This window comes from Lichenostomus cassidix, chromosome 6 (genome assembly GCF_008360975.1).
Source record: "Lichenostomus cassidix isolate B80296 chromosome 6, HeHo_3.0, whole genome shotgun sequence".
NCBI lineage: Eukaryota > Metazoa > Chordata > Aves > Passeriformes > Meliphagidae > Lichenostomus > Lichenostomus cassidix.
Genome location: NC_139487.1, coordinates 23,615,904 through 23,630,416, shown reverse-complemented (window position 1 = coordinate 23,630,416; position 14,513 = coordinate 23,615,904). Strand labels below are relative to the sequence as shown.

At 42.4% G+C, this 14,513-nt stretch overlaps 1 protein-coding gene across 13 annotated transcripts in view; it reads right to left on the bottom strand.

The window, feature by feature from the left end:
• The window catches only part of ZMIZ1 (zinc finger MIZ-type containing 1), a 350,182-nt gene that overhangs the window by 81,776 nt on the left and 253,893 nt on the right, over positions 1-14,513 (bottom strand). The window contains exon 1 of one of the 13 annotated variants that reach the window (XM_085064028.1): positions 10,349-10,515. The exons of 11 other annotated variants lie outside the window; for them this stretch is intronic. The gene's annotated coding sequence lies outside the window, so the exon portion shown is untranslated. Of the gene's footprint in view, positions 1-9,762; positions 10,025-10,348; positions 10,516-14,513 lie in introns of those variants that run through there. One more of the 13 variants, XM_085064029.1, reaches the window with a different exon arrangement.

Here is a 14,513-nt window from a genome sequence, read left to right as displayed (position 1 = left end):
TGACGGCTTTGCAATCCAGCTAAATGAACCAAAGTAAGTACTGAAATAAGACATTCATTGCTCCTCATTTTTTTCACACCATTATCACATCTCTGTCATGACAGCAGAAATAGCAACAGTTCGGGTACTTTCTCTAAGAACAGCTAGACAACCCTTAAAACATCAGTTTCCCAGGAGGCAGAAAGAATCCCAAATTTTCACGAACAGACCATCGCTGCCTGAGAGGGGTCCTTCTCCCTTCCCTCCACTAAGGAACAATTGTACTTTGCCCCCTTCCAAAATGCTGCAGACAATTTCATTCAGAAAGAAAAGTCATTGACATGTCTGACACTCATATTCCAAGACAAGCTCAGAAAAAGTAACTGTTTTGCTACCACAAGCTCATCATTTTTGCATCTGCTAGCAACAGCTGATGAGATCATCCACTGGACTGTCACAAAGTAAAAATATTAACCATCAGTATACTCAAGCTCTTGGAACAGAAGAGACAGCCCATCTCATAACATTCCCCAGGGCTGCCTGATGACTGGTTTCATTCCTACACCTCCATTTCTTCTGCTTAGTGCAGTAGGTGTCCTGAGAGGTTCTTGAGGTTTTTACACAAAAAAAAAAAAAAAAAAGGAAAAAAAAAATTGAAAAAAATACACCTGTAGGAAGGTCAGGATTTCAGAGCATTCCTACTCGTTTGTCCTCCTTACTCAAGAGGCCAATCTAGCTTCTATCCCAATTGATGAAAACCAAAATTTTTTTTCAGAAAACCTAAACTACTATTTAAAATTAATTTTATTTATGGGGCTAATGCCTACATACAGTTTAGCAGCAGGAACCACATTTTTTTTACCTTGCTTGATTATGCTATATGAGAAGAATGAAAATGTAAAAAAAAAAATAAAAAAATTGCTGTAATAAAATGGCTTTGTGATTCCCTCTATCACTTATATATAAAGTCTCAAGAAAGCATTTTATTTGCTTTATTTTGGAATAGCATTTTATTGGCTTTATTCTCTTTCCTCACCTTACATCACCCTGCTGGTGGTAAGAAACTGAGTCAGCATGACACTACCTCAGAAGCCGAAGTTGGGTCACCGCTTAAAAATCAAAATAGTGTTAAAAATGTTCAATAACTTAAAGGAATGGCTCACATACAACCACTTCACAAAGACAGGAAACTGCTATGAAGTGAGGCTCAGGAATCAGGCTCAGATAAGGTGACTTGCCAAACTTGGCTACAGGCTGCGTGTGACATGGTCAAACTGTCTCCTCTGCTGCACGTTTCAATTTCTATTGGATATGATACATGTACCTTCTCTCTAATTGAACAGCAGTGTTAATGACCACCTGACACTGTGAAATAATCACAGGGAGACCACTAAAATGCTACAAAATTACTTTCAGCATTTCCACAGGTAACTGAAAACTAACTAGCTAAAGGTAAACCATCTCAAAATCTAGTACAAGCCTCCACTCAGGATAAAGCATGAAGGTGGTAAGTATGAGTAAGTGCAGTGTTACTGTCCTTCCCACACTCACCCTGCAGAGGACATTCGTTTCCAGAGGTGCTGGTTCAACACCACCTGTGAGCACTTCGTTGAGTCCAACCTCCCTCAAAGCAAGCCTGACATTTCCTCCTGACTTGAGTCAGCCCTCAGTGCACACTGACTGACAAGGCACATAATGAAGCATCCTTATTCCCTTACTTAAGGGATAAAGTTCCCACAGACATCTCTGCAGACTTTAATCTACAAGTGCAAGAGAGTGAAAATTTAAAAAAAAAGGTATCTGGGACAGAATTGAGGAGAATCCTCATAAAGATGCCAAGGAAACAAAATTCTTTCCTCCCCTTGCCCTCCCCCAGTTTTAGAAGTGTTACTAGGAAGTAAAAACAAGCAAGTAAAACCACTTCAACCAGGTAAAATGCATGCTGAAGCAAAGGTAAGAAAACCACTTAAAGCTCTCACAGGATTATAAGCCCCTTTGACAGGTCTGATAATTTTAAAGGCCTAATTCCATTACAGTATCTGGCAGCCTGCAAGGGCACATTTTACTAACCATAGGCCACCAGGTCATAATAGATGTTGACAGAAAACATTAAAGGTTAAGTAGATGTAAGACCATAAAACATTTCAAGCTGCACAGTGCCAGCAATGTTAACTAGCAACCGTGGAGCTGTTAGGAAGGAGAAAAAAAATGGTTGAGTCTTGCCCCCACCTGCAGTCCCAGGGAGCCCTAGCAGAATCAGACAGCCAGGATGGCCAGCACCAGCCATTCTCCCATGACATGAAATCCTTTTGGCTGTGTCAAAGCCCAAATTTCCTATCTTATTTAAAACTCAGAGTGCAAGACCAGATTAATTAAGTTGAAGAAAACATTGCCACACAATAGATTTCACTGGTCTTCTTCATGTGGCAAACACTGAAAAGCTGCATCTGGCAGCAGAGGCCGTGCCACAGAGGAGCAGCAGGGCTGGAGACATCCTGGCAGCCAAGGTCAGGCAACCTGCAATTGCATCTGTGCAACAGTGGAGCACTCTGAAAAGCAGCACTCAGATTCTTACCATGATGAAGATCTAAACCAGCAGTTATAACATTTTAGCAAGAAACAATAATTTTGCCTTCAATACCCCACAAAACTTACTCAAGCACTGCAATATAACCACTACAGGTTGCAACGCTCAGTTGCAGGAAGTTGCAGGTTCTACTCCCCCTGAGAGTGTTTATGCAACTTACACATGCAGCTAAAACTCCAAAATATAATTTGGATTGCTCACTCTTGAAAGGTGCCTAGATACAATGACAATGGCAGTAATCACAGAGTCAATCTTACTTCGGCCACTAAATACGAAACCTAATATTTGACATTTCAAATTAGTGGAAAAGAAGGTAGAGCATAGATCATTGCCTGTGTGCACGGAAGAGGCTTGAAAACTGCTCTCTTCTGCATACTGTCTTTCTGCAAGACACTATGAGAATACATACAAATAGATCTTCTGTTTTTTCTCTTCTCTATGCAACAGAGCTCCTCTGAATGACATCTATCTGGATAATAAATTGCCAATATCACAAACAATTAAATTAGAAGCAGTTCAATATGTAAGGGGGTGGGAACTGACTACTGACCAAATCTGACATACAAATAGCCTGCTAATTTGTCAGCAAGCCAAAATAAATGGAATGGGCTGGCTACAGGTACAGGTAAATGCCTCAGAAATAGACATCCATAAATCACTTAGCCCTCTATAACATTTTAGATTACAGTCATTTAACAAGAAGGACATTTTTGCCTTTGCAACATGATTCATGAGTGCTTCAAGTGAGCCATTTAAAGTCAGCACTTAAGATGGGACTTTAACACTTCAGCTTTTTATCTACAATTTACTCCTAACTTAGCAAAAACTACAAACTGTATCTTCTGCTCTGCTTACTGCAAAATACAAAATCCAAGATTATGGGGTATTGCACACTAGTGATCAACTAGCTTTCTGAAGTCCCAAACTCTCTCTATGAGAAAATTAATCTTCGTGATAGTTTTTGTAGATGTAGACATGAAGTTGGCTGAGCGAGACAGCCAGGCAAGCCAGACAGCCAGCATCCTAGTCTTACTAGATGTGTCTACACAGAAAGATGGAAAGAGTGGGTCATCACACATTAAATGTGTTCCTTACAAGCAAAAATCACTTGGTCCTCAATTTTCCATCTCAAGTACTTCTTCAAAAAGCCATCCTGTGAATAACTGTTCTGTCTGCTCAAAGACCATCTGTGGGGCTGTGTTTCTTTAATGATACAAGGTGTCACAAACAATAACAGACAGACGCTTAACTGCATGTTCAAAAGAAGGTCAGTCTTGTACTAAAACCAGAAACACAAAATACACAGGGATCATCTATGCTTCTATTTTGGAAAGAGCTTACAAGTATATTGTCAAGTTGTAAAGTCATTTAGTAAAAAAATTAAAATCTTCTGTTACTTATGGACTAAGACTATATATAAACTTACATGAATGTTTCTGTTTCTAACCTCATTCTACTGCAACTTTGATCTAATGAAGCATACTTCTTGACAGCCACAAATTACTGCCAGAACCTTCCAGGTAAATCAGCCAATTAAAGAATTACAGTATTCCCACCTCAAGGCATAGTCAGAAAACATATTCAGCCATTTGGAAAGTGGGCTGAAACAGGACAATTTAACAGTACTTGTCTATGTGCAAGATGACTGGTTTCTAAGTTTCTTCCAGACTAACTTCTCAAGTGCCCTGTTACTAGAAAAACAGTAGGAATGCAAAGGTGTGCAGGAACACGAAGAACTGGTGGTTATTTCCAAAAACATGGCATTTTATTACACCTAGCATAGGAGGAGTTTTTACACACTTACAAACTTCACATGACAGCCAGGCACACTGCCAAACACACATTATAAATCAGAGCTAACAGCCAAATCAGGACAGAACCCCAGTTCAGCACCATAGTTCACTAAGGTGCTCCCAAACTTACTGAAAAACGCAACCAGTGTGACACAATTTTGCAGAGTATCTGTCTGAGTGGGAAATCTGGAGTTGAAACTACTGACAGAAACAAAATGAGAAGGCTGAGAAGCATCCGCAGCAGACCCCGTTAACAGAACCAGGGAGACCTACAAGCTGCTCAAGGCAGTCAAATAACAGCCTGTGATCAATAGAAGCAAATACTGCTGGCAGATCAAGCAGGATCAAGACTACATAAGCCACTGCAATCTGTATGAATAAGTAAATCGTGACAGGCTCCTCTGAAAGCCATGCTGTTAGGCTGATGCTTGAAAACCTCAACTTTCTAAAACAGTTGGATAGTGTCAGTAGAAAAGACAGTAAAAGTACTGTTAACACCCTTCTTTCAAGTCTGGCCTAGAATATGGATAAGTAAGTAGCACTAAGTGGCAACCTCCCCCCAGTATTTTTTCTTTTCCTGCTACATACTAATGCAGAAATAAGGTTGTTAATGAATGTTGAATATATTAAGCCACGAAAGCAAACACCAGGTCAGTAAAACTGGTTAGCACAGCGAACTGAGAACTGAAGCGAGTCCTGCGATAAACTCCTGTTAGTTCCCCCTGTTACCTTCTTAGGCTTGACTAAAAGGTAGTCAAGAATAAGTAAAGGAGTGTTTTTTACAAGAAACCCAGTTCTTCCCATCTGCCCTAGTTCTGCTTCTACTGAAGCTCTGCTCACTTTATTCATAACAAAGTTAGGTCAGAATGATTCTGAAAATCCAGTACAAATAGTTTTAATGATAACATCATGAAAGAATGAACCTCTCCAGGTACTACAACACTGTATCCAAATAGCACTCTAACAAGCTAACAAGGTATTAACCAACAATTGTAGGTTTTTGTCTGCTTCCAGGATGTCAACACAGAGAATCCAGCTTTCCTATCTCCTGAAATCTAATTTAATAGATGCAAGGGGTACTGAGGAGGTACAAAGGACACCAACTACCAACAACAAAATTTAGTTTGAGGATTAGAAGTTTTAAACAAATGTTAAGAGTTATTCATCAAACTGTTGAGAGCTGTACTTCAGTTACAATAAACAAGAATTAGGAGCTTAACTGGCTGTCAGAACATTTTTTTGGTACTAGTAATGACAACTGAGAACAAAATTAACTTTTTAAAAAAAAATGAAATAGGTAAAACTGTCATTGGTTGCAGTGGATTACTGTCAATAGAATGATCCCCAACAAGCTAAAACTCAGGATTAGTAACACACTCCAGAGAATGCAAAATATTTAAGAATAATCCAGGTCAAGAACCGAAGAAATGTATATTTATTAGAGGTGGGCTGAGTGGCAGCCTTCCACACTACTGAAGTAATTTCTGTCCCAATGTCACTCTTTTTCTTTTTTTTATAACTATACCTTGTCTTGATTTTAAAGATAAAATTCTTCAAGCAATTCTTCATTCTTCTTCAATTCTTCCAATTATAAATAGAAATAAAAAAATCTGTCTGTGTTCTTTCTGGGTTTCTCTTGTTTCCTTACTGAATTGTCAGTGCAAGCCAGCCTGGCTGGCTGCTTTCTCCCTGATGATGAATGGATACGCACTCTTCCACATACCTTGAAAGCTATTACTGCTTTGCTTTACTGCACTTTGGTGTACCTCTGATAATTACTGAAACAGCCATTTCATTTGAAGGCTAGCTCATCATTTTACATGCTGGTTTAAAAGGCTTTGCTCAGTAACTTCAAATTGTTCTGATATTGAAGAGGCTGATTTTTAGTTACTTCTTGAACAACTGTTTTATATAACAAAACATAATTTTGCTACAGGATTTTAGAAGCAGGTATACCTGGTGGAATTTTGGTTCCTATCCTGCTGTTAGAAGGGCCAAATGATATTAACTTAATATATTCCTTCGAGTGTGTTAACTTTTAGCTACTTTTATTTATATTTTTTTTGTTTGTTTTGGTTGCTTCAAAGAAACAGCCAGTAACACCATACCACAGTGAAACAGATGTCATGTCTAGTGGTTTTTTCCACAGAACTTTCTGGTTTCTTCTGGAAAGGGAGTACAAGGCAAACAAACTCTAGGAAATTTAGCAGACAGGCAGCAGGGTCATTTGCTACATGATTATTTAAAAAATCCTCCTGATATATTTGTGCTGTATCCTGCAAGGTATCAGAGTTAGTGAACCATTTGCTCAACCTGCACAGCTATCCAGACACCCAGCAAGGCTTCTGAGACTTCAATTAGATCACCCAGCTCTAGCTTGCACAGCTCTGAACTACAATGCAGCAATAGCTCAGCAACGCTGGGAAGAAGCCACTTTTCCCCACCTTTTTTTTTTTTCTTTGAGCAAAAGCCTTGCTGTCCAGCTGCTTAGAAGCAGTTTCATGGCAGTCTGTTAAGAGCAGCTTCTTCTGTTTGCTCCACCCGAGAGAAAACAGAAGTTCCCCTTGCCAGAGCAGCCTCAGAGGAAGGTATTTCCTGTGGCAGTCTCTGTTCTCAAACTGAGAGGAACCAAACCAGAGAGCACCTTCTCTGAGATCTCTGGAACATCATTTAACCATTTCCACACGATAAGGTTTTGGGTTTATTTGTTTTCTGCTGGTTAGCTCCTTCCCCGATTAGCTTGTTAGATGTTTTTTTTTAATAATCTACAGTCCATTCTTCTTATGAGAGAAAAAGAAGTTATAATTGTACTATCCCGTAGAGTGACAGTTTCCTGTTGGCTTCACTTTAATGATTTTTGGTTGCTGTTGATCAGCAATATCCCTTTTCCTGGTGTAATGGTCATGAGAAAGCAGCCTTGCATTGTCACAGTCACAATGACAACTGAGGGTAATGTGGGAACTTCTGTGTCCTCAGCTTACCTCGTGACATAGAAAAGCACTATTCTCTTGTCTTAGTTACACATCTTGTAATTGCGGGGGCTTGGGGCACTGGATTCAGAGACTCCCTTGAACTAATTGCTGCACTAGCTCTTATGGCAACAAGAAGCCTGTTTTGCCAGGCTATTCTCTCTGAACTATTTCACTGTAATTAATACAGCACCTGTTACTACAACAACAAACTTTTTATTAATTGAACCTAAAGTATCCTCTATTTTTCTTTCGTTGTTCTGCTTCTTTCCTTTGTAACCAATAGCTGTCCCCTGTCCACTCCATGTGGGCAAGTTTTCTTGGATGTTCCTGGAGCATCCATTCAGCATAAGAGCCCCAGGATGGACCCTAAATGCTACTTTCACCACAAGTAATACCAACAATGCATGTGTTTCACAGAAATATAAACACAGCAACGTTTCAGCCAGCATCACAGAGACATTGACACACACAGATTTGACATCTCTATCCATTCCACTACGATCTACAAGATTAAAGGCTTATGATCAGTATTTTCAATTGCTAACATGAAACTGTACCTTGCTCATTCAGATGACTCCTTTACTAGTACAATTTCACTGTATTTGCAGACATATTTCCCCAGGGATTTTCCGATGGCTCCTCCAGAAAGGGGTAAAAGTATGGTGGGTGGGAATCAAATCAATGTTAAATAGTTTTTTTTAATCTTTGACCATAAATTTGAAACCGAGCCTTTGGTAATACTGTTCTGTTCACTTAAACTGAAGCATTACTGAGTTCTTCTGAAATACGTTTACATAAACCTAAACTTTTGTTCACAAGTTCTATTGCATGTTAGCTGCCATCTCAATTTAAGTGCTAAGCAAAAAGAGGAACAAAATTGTGCTAAGCAGATTGGTGATAGCATGGAGGGACATGCTTCTGTTCAGCTGAGAGGAGCTTCCACTTTTATGCATGATTAGATGTTGATAATTACTTTCTTACCAATGTAACTGTAATGAACTTCTAACCTAACGAAAAACTACAGGAAATATTAGGCAACTTACAGCAATTCTAGTTGGATCTTAGTTTTATGTACTTCCATTTCCATGTAGTGTTTCAGTCACACTAATTGCTTTTCTTAGGTCGCCCCAGCCTAATGACTTGGTTAGCTTAACCTGAGACATGACTTGTGGAAAGAAACTGTCTCCACAGTAATTTTTAATTCCAAAATCTACAGATTTGCAGAACGATCATAATCTTCTATAGAACTGTGAGCCAAGATACATGGGTTCCATTTAACCAGTTCACCCCATCAGATGTCTACAGAGAGTATTTATTGGATCAAAAGATGACAGACAGTAACGGCTTTTCAACCGGATCTTATAATGGGATCACCTGAACTCAGGACAAGCAGTTTGCATGACTGAAGTCACAACTTGTTTTGACAGTTGTCGTTTTAGTGGACCCAGAATCACTGATGCTACTTTATGTAAAGTCTATTTTACCTTACGCAGCGATTTTACTGATTCAAAGAGCTGTTATCTACACTAGCAACTCTCTTCTCCCAACAGACCGCGCTGTCAATGTCTGAATTGCAAACACTGTATGGTTCCTTTGCAATTTAGTTTCGGTGTACTATTATGTGCTATTTTATTCAGCTTTTAGATATTACTTGCATTAAGCCACCCAACTAAACTAAACAATACAACCAACATCGCGAATTCCAGTCTGGCATCACTAGTTTGAAACTTTCTGAAAACTCCTTAAATCATGTGCAAATTAAATAACCTTTTTGGTTTTTACACAGGAAAAGAATAAACAAGTCACTTGTTACTACTCAACATAAGGGGCAAAAAACTTGTCAACTGGAATACTCGAAACTGTCATTGATACTAACACCACTTTGAGGTCTTCTATGAAACCACTTGCCACAGATGTGAGTTCTGCATGGCAAGGTCTTTATAAAGACTGCAAGAATGAAATGGTGGCAGCAGTATTGTCACTGCTGTTTGCAGAACAGCTCGTCACGTTCTGACAGCGCCAGACAGGCTAAAGTTGCAGAAAAGGCCACTGATAATTGCCGCTGCCTTTTGGGTTTACGACTGCAGATGCAGTAAGCAGGCTGGCTGGCGAACGCATGGGTCGAGCCCCCCGGTGAGGACGGTGTGCCCCGCGCAGCAGCAGCGGGCCGGTCGCGGGCGGCCGCGGTGCCCCGGGCAGGGCAGGGCAGGGCAGAGCAGGGCAGGGCAGGGCAGAGCAGAGCCGCTGCCATCGCTGACAGCCCCGCGCGGCCGTACCCACAATGCACCCGCTCCGCACACACACACACGGCGGGCATCCGCGCACACATCCGCACACTCGCACCCGCACTCGCGGGCTCTCCCTGGGGCCACCGCGCACCGACACACGGCCCCGCTCGCACACGCACGGCCCCCGCCCGGAACCAACTTACCCCCGAGTTACATCCCATTCACAAGCCTGGGCTTCCTCTGCCGCCCCTCCTCTGCGCGCCTGCCTCTCCTGCTGCAGAGAGGCCACATATGTCTGCAAACACTTCTAGGCAGAAACCAGCCAGTGCAGAACAAAGACAGCCGGGGTTGCCTTCATCTCAGCACAAGGCAGCCAGTAGCTATTTTCAAGCTTGTTCGCTCTCCCCCTCTGAGGGCACCCTGCTCTGTTTCTCCCTCTCTCTCTCCTCTTTGCCTGTCCAGCTACTGCACAACACACATCAATTATTCATTGCTTGTCTCCCGGTTTCCAGGCAAAACCAATCACAGATGGAGTCTTGCTAATGGGCTCATGCCGTACTTGCCAACAGGCTATTTGTGCTCAAGCTACAACCCTCTAGAGACAATAAAGAGAATCAGGTTAAGCTTTAAAACTTCACACGTACGCGAACAGACCTAAAACGGCGATAGACATGTAAGCATCCCTATGACATTGCTTAGGAGTACGTCTTCAGCATACAGCATGGCAGAAGGCTGCTGTAAATCTTCCGAAAGGGTTTTAAGAAAATCAAACACTCAGAAAAATCTCACCTCAGCTGCATGTTACTGATATTGATGGTTCTCTTTTCTGTCTCTAGTGATCCATGTCTTGCTTTCCCATTACACAGAGAGGTATGTCCTTCTCTCATACTCGTGCACGCACGCACACGCGCACACACATACACACACGCAGCCACAGCCACTTTGCCAGAAGGAAGAGAGAGAAAGAGAGGAGGAAAAAAAAAACCACCCAGGCAGCTCACATTTCAAACTTGCAAGGAGGGGTGGTGCTTAAAATGCTAGGACAAAGCCTCTGCCTCTGGCACACAGCCAAAATACTAAAATAAATCCCCTCGATCAATTAATTGGAAGCAACACTTGTTCGAGCCCGCGTAACAAACCATTAAGGGCACCGGGGCTGAAAAGTCTTAAGATTTGGGAAATCTTATACCCTTGTTTCCCCCCTACCCTGTTTGCTGAATGCTCTTGACTAAATCCATCAAACTAGTCATGCTAATTAGCGTCCAGGGCAGCCTCGGCGGCGGAGCAGCGCCTGGGGCGGGAGGCCCCCGCGGCCGGGAGTTTCCTTCCGGACCGGCCGCCGCCCCGCGCCGGGCAGGAGGTACCGGCGGGCCGGGCCGGGCCGGGCGGGCCGGCGGGGGAGGGCGCTGGAGCGGCGACGCCGGCTGCGGGCCCAGAGCGCCCCAGCGCTCCCGCTCGGCCGAGCGACGGGCGCCGTCCCTCCGCCGCCAGGGGAAACTGAGGCAGCGGGCGGGGGCTGCGGGCTGCCACCGGAACCGCTGTCACCTGCGGGAACAGCTGGCCAGGACAGGTTCCCTGGGGTGTGTTTGCGAGTTTAGGTCTTCGCCTTTGCCGGCCGCACACTGCTCCCGAGACATCACCCGTTCCCACGCCACCGCCATTCAGCGCTGCCCATGGAAGAGTTTTTAACAAGTTTCACCTATCCAGCTGTGCCTGTGGCGGTCAGCGTTTCAGCTGACAGTACCGAAGAAAAAATAAACCAACCAAACACTCAACCCCCAGGGAGCTAATGTGACAATTCTTTGCTCCCTCTCAAAGGCAAAACTGGCAGTTTAAGTTGTGGCCAGCCAAGCACCAGCCTTTTCCTGCCACCCTCAGCGGTGCAGAGCCACTTCCTTCCCCGCACAACCTGCACAAAGGCACCTCCACCTCTTAAAGGCGCACCCGGCCCTCTCGCAGTGAGGCTGCCGGCAGGTTACAGCGAAAAACAAACAAAACACAAACAATAAAAAAGGAGGACATGAAAAAAAATACTGGCTCTCCAGCAAAATTCCTTTTAGTGAAAAAATGGCCCCAGCTTCCCTTGCCATGCTTATAGTCACTTAACTGTGCTTCCCAAAAACCTTAGCAGAGAGTCAGCAACATGACAGATTAGAGAAGCAAACTATCACCGATATCAAAGAAGAGCTCTTCTCTATAAAATGATTCCACAAAAAAGCATTGTCAGGTTTCATGTTTTGTTTTGGTTTGTGGTTTTGTTTTTTTTCCCAGGGAATCCACTACAAACAGGTAAGAGTTATGTGTACTCTCACTTAACTTCCACTCCTGATGTAGAATCTCAACGTCAGCCTGTCAGACAGGGTTACTGCTTTCTCTCCACAGCGATCACACCAAGCAGAACTGCAAACCAAACCTTCCACAACACTTTGTGCAATCTCAGAGCTGCACAAGTGTGGCTGAAGGAGCACTATAAGAATGTGGCTGCTACAGGTGTTCCAGGACTCAGCGCTATCTGTCCACAGCAGATGGTCCACACAGCTTGGGCAAGCCTTCAGCTAGGTCCTCAGTAGATGCAGGTGGACTCACGGGGCTGCTGGAACAAACTCTTACACAAAATGTAGTTTCCATTGCAGCTGATCAAATCTGAGATTCAGTCACATGGAAGTAAAGTACAGAACCTTATACTGTTTTTCATTGCCTTTCAGAGTAGACAGATGCCTAAGGAGGTGTAAATTATACAGCCAGACTGGCAGAATAGATAAGAGGAAGCACAAGTTTTAGGGGACTGTCAAAGCAATGAGAAGTATGTTAATAATCCAAAATAAGGACCAAATTCCCTACTAGTGTAACTGCACTGAATTCAGACTTGGTGGATGTGAATGAAATTCATAACTGACTGTAATGCTACAAGAGTCCTTGACAGACACAGAATTAACATTTCTGTGCTTGTTTCAGGTTTTACTGCATTTACAGAATTTTCACACAGTTCATAAACTATCATGGCATTTTTTCGTATTTTGGAAAACACACGAAGCAGCAATAAGAACGTATCAGGTGGTCGTGAGGTCCCAGATGCCGAGACTGGCTCCTTCCTCAAGCAAACCTTGATTAAATTATTTTCTGAGGGTGAACAGTAATTTTATTTTTTCTGTATAGAAAACAGAGTCCACAGTATTCTATGTTTTTCTCTCTACCTACCATCATAAGTTATATCTCTGCAATTAAATTGCTCTTTCTAGTGTAACAGTGTAAGTTTCTCTTTTAAAGCTGCCTGTCTTTTCAGAGGAAGTGGTTTAGAGTAGACAAATCATTTATCTAAAAATTATGTACTTACTTCTCCTTTGACAAATCTTCAGCAGGTTTCTAATCCCCACCCTGCCACTTGAAATATCACTTTCTGTGATGACATTTGAGTCACAGTTGTCAGAAGCATCAGGCTCTGTAGTTAAATGGATTAAATCACACTTCATAGCATGCAGTATTTTGAAGAAGGAGTGGTTTATCATTTGTAGAAATTAATCATAACAGTTTTTTCTCTAGGGCAAATTCCCAATCATTTTTAAAGATTACTATGTTTAAGCCCCTCTGACAGCAGTATGTCAAATTACATCACAAGGAAGGTTATCTCAGGCAGTGATAACTATTAACAAGACTCACTGAAGACACGTACTACTGGGAGAAGCAGGTCCCTACTGGGAAGCCCCTTTGAAATGCAGGGGTGGGAGAGCAGACTCTTTGGCTGTGTTTTATGTGGCTCAGTTGAGGCCTCAGGGATCCCAGTCCCAGGGGTTGTGCCTGCTGCTGGCTGTTGTCCCAGCTCAGCCCCACAGGGGAGGGGAGACAGGGGTCAGGACATCTTTGAGTTCTACGGGGAGGGAAGAGGAGACACTTACTTGGGCAACCTCTAGCTGATCAAAGAGGAAGAGTTTCAGAGAAGTCCTATTTATCTCAAAGCAGGAGGCAATGTTTGTGTAGCACACACTGTCAATGCAAAAAAATATTACCAACAGAAACTTTCCAAATCTCAATCCTGTCAGTCACCGCTTGCCACAGAACCGAACATTCTTATGATGCAGGTCTTTGGGCTCCATGCCACGACACCTCTCTGAAGGAGAGTATTTTTAAGAAGTCAAAAGCCTGTCCTCAAGTTGCAATGATGCAGCAGACATGCCCGTGGAACACCAATTTTCTATGGCGAAGAAGATAATGATGTGAACACATTCATATGTTCAGGTGCCTTTGATTGCTCAACATAAATGGCATGATGCTTATCTTCAGCTACTTCAAGTGAGGTAGCCTTTGGGCATAATACTCACTTCTCTCCTGCCTTGCCCCTCTTGGGTGATATTGCAAAAAATTAATCAAATAGATCAACATCTGTAATAAAGATGCAGACCACCAACAGTAAAAGAAGGAGAAGCTGGAGACGGGTGGAGATCAAATCACCCATTTGGATACTTCAGTATCAAGTAGACTGTACAAGGGGGGACAGCATCATGTTCTACTGTAATACTATTGTGAGAGGTATGCTGAGAACAGAGCAGACAAGTTGTTCAGAGAAAGAAAACATAAATGGTAAGGAAAATTTCTTCAAGTAGCTGTAATAGCAGTTATTGCCCACTGAGTCATATTATAATCCTTCAGCAAGGCAAATTTTCTATGACCAAAGATTTAAAGGTTTATCTTGGGGACCAATCTTTATTCATCTGAGTTTTGCTGCACTGCTGAACACAGCAGGGTAGTTCCTTACAATATTTGTCTAGAGCAGGTTATTTGCCTAAGAATTAGTTCCCTGGCTATGTATATATTTTACTATTGATTTAAAGGATTCAAAAAACTCTTTAGAAGGCTTACAATTACATAGTTGAAATACACAGAATACATGGATCAGTGGCCTTGTCGATTTTTCCTAATGTTTCACAGTAGGTTGAGTTAGTTGAAGCTATTATAAATC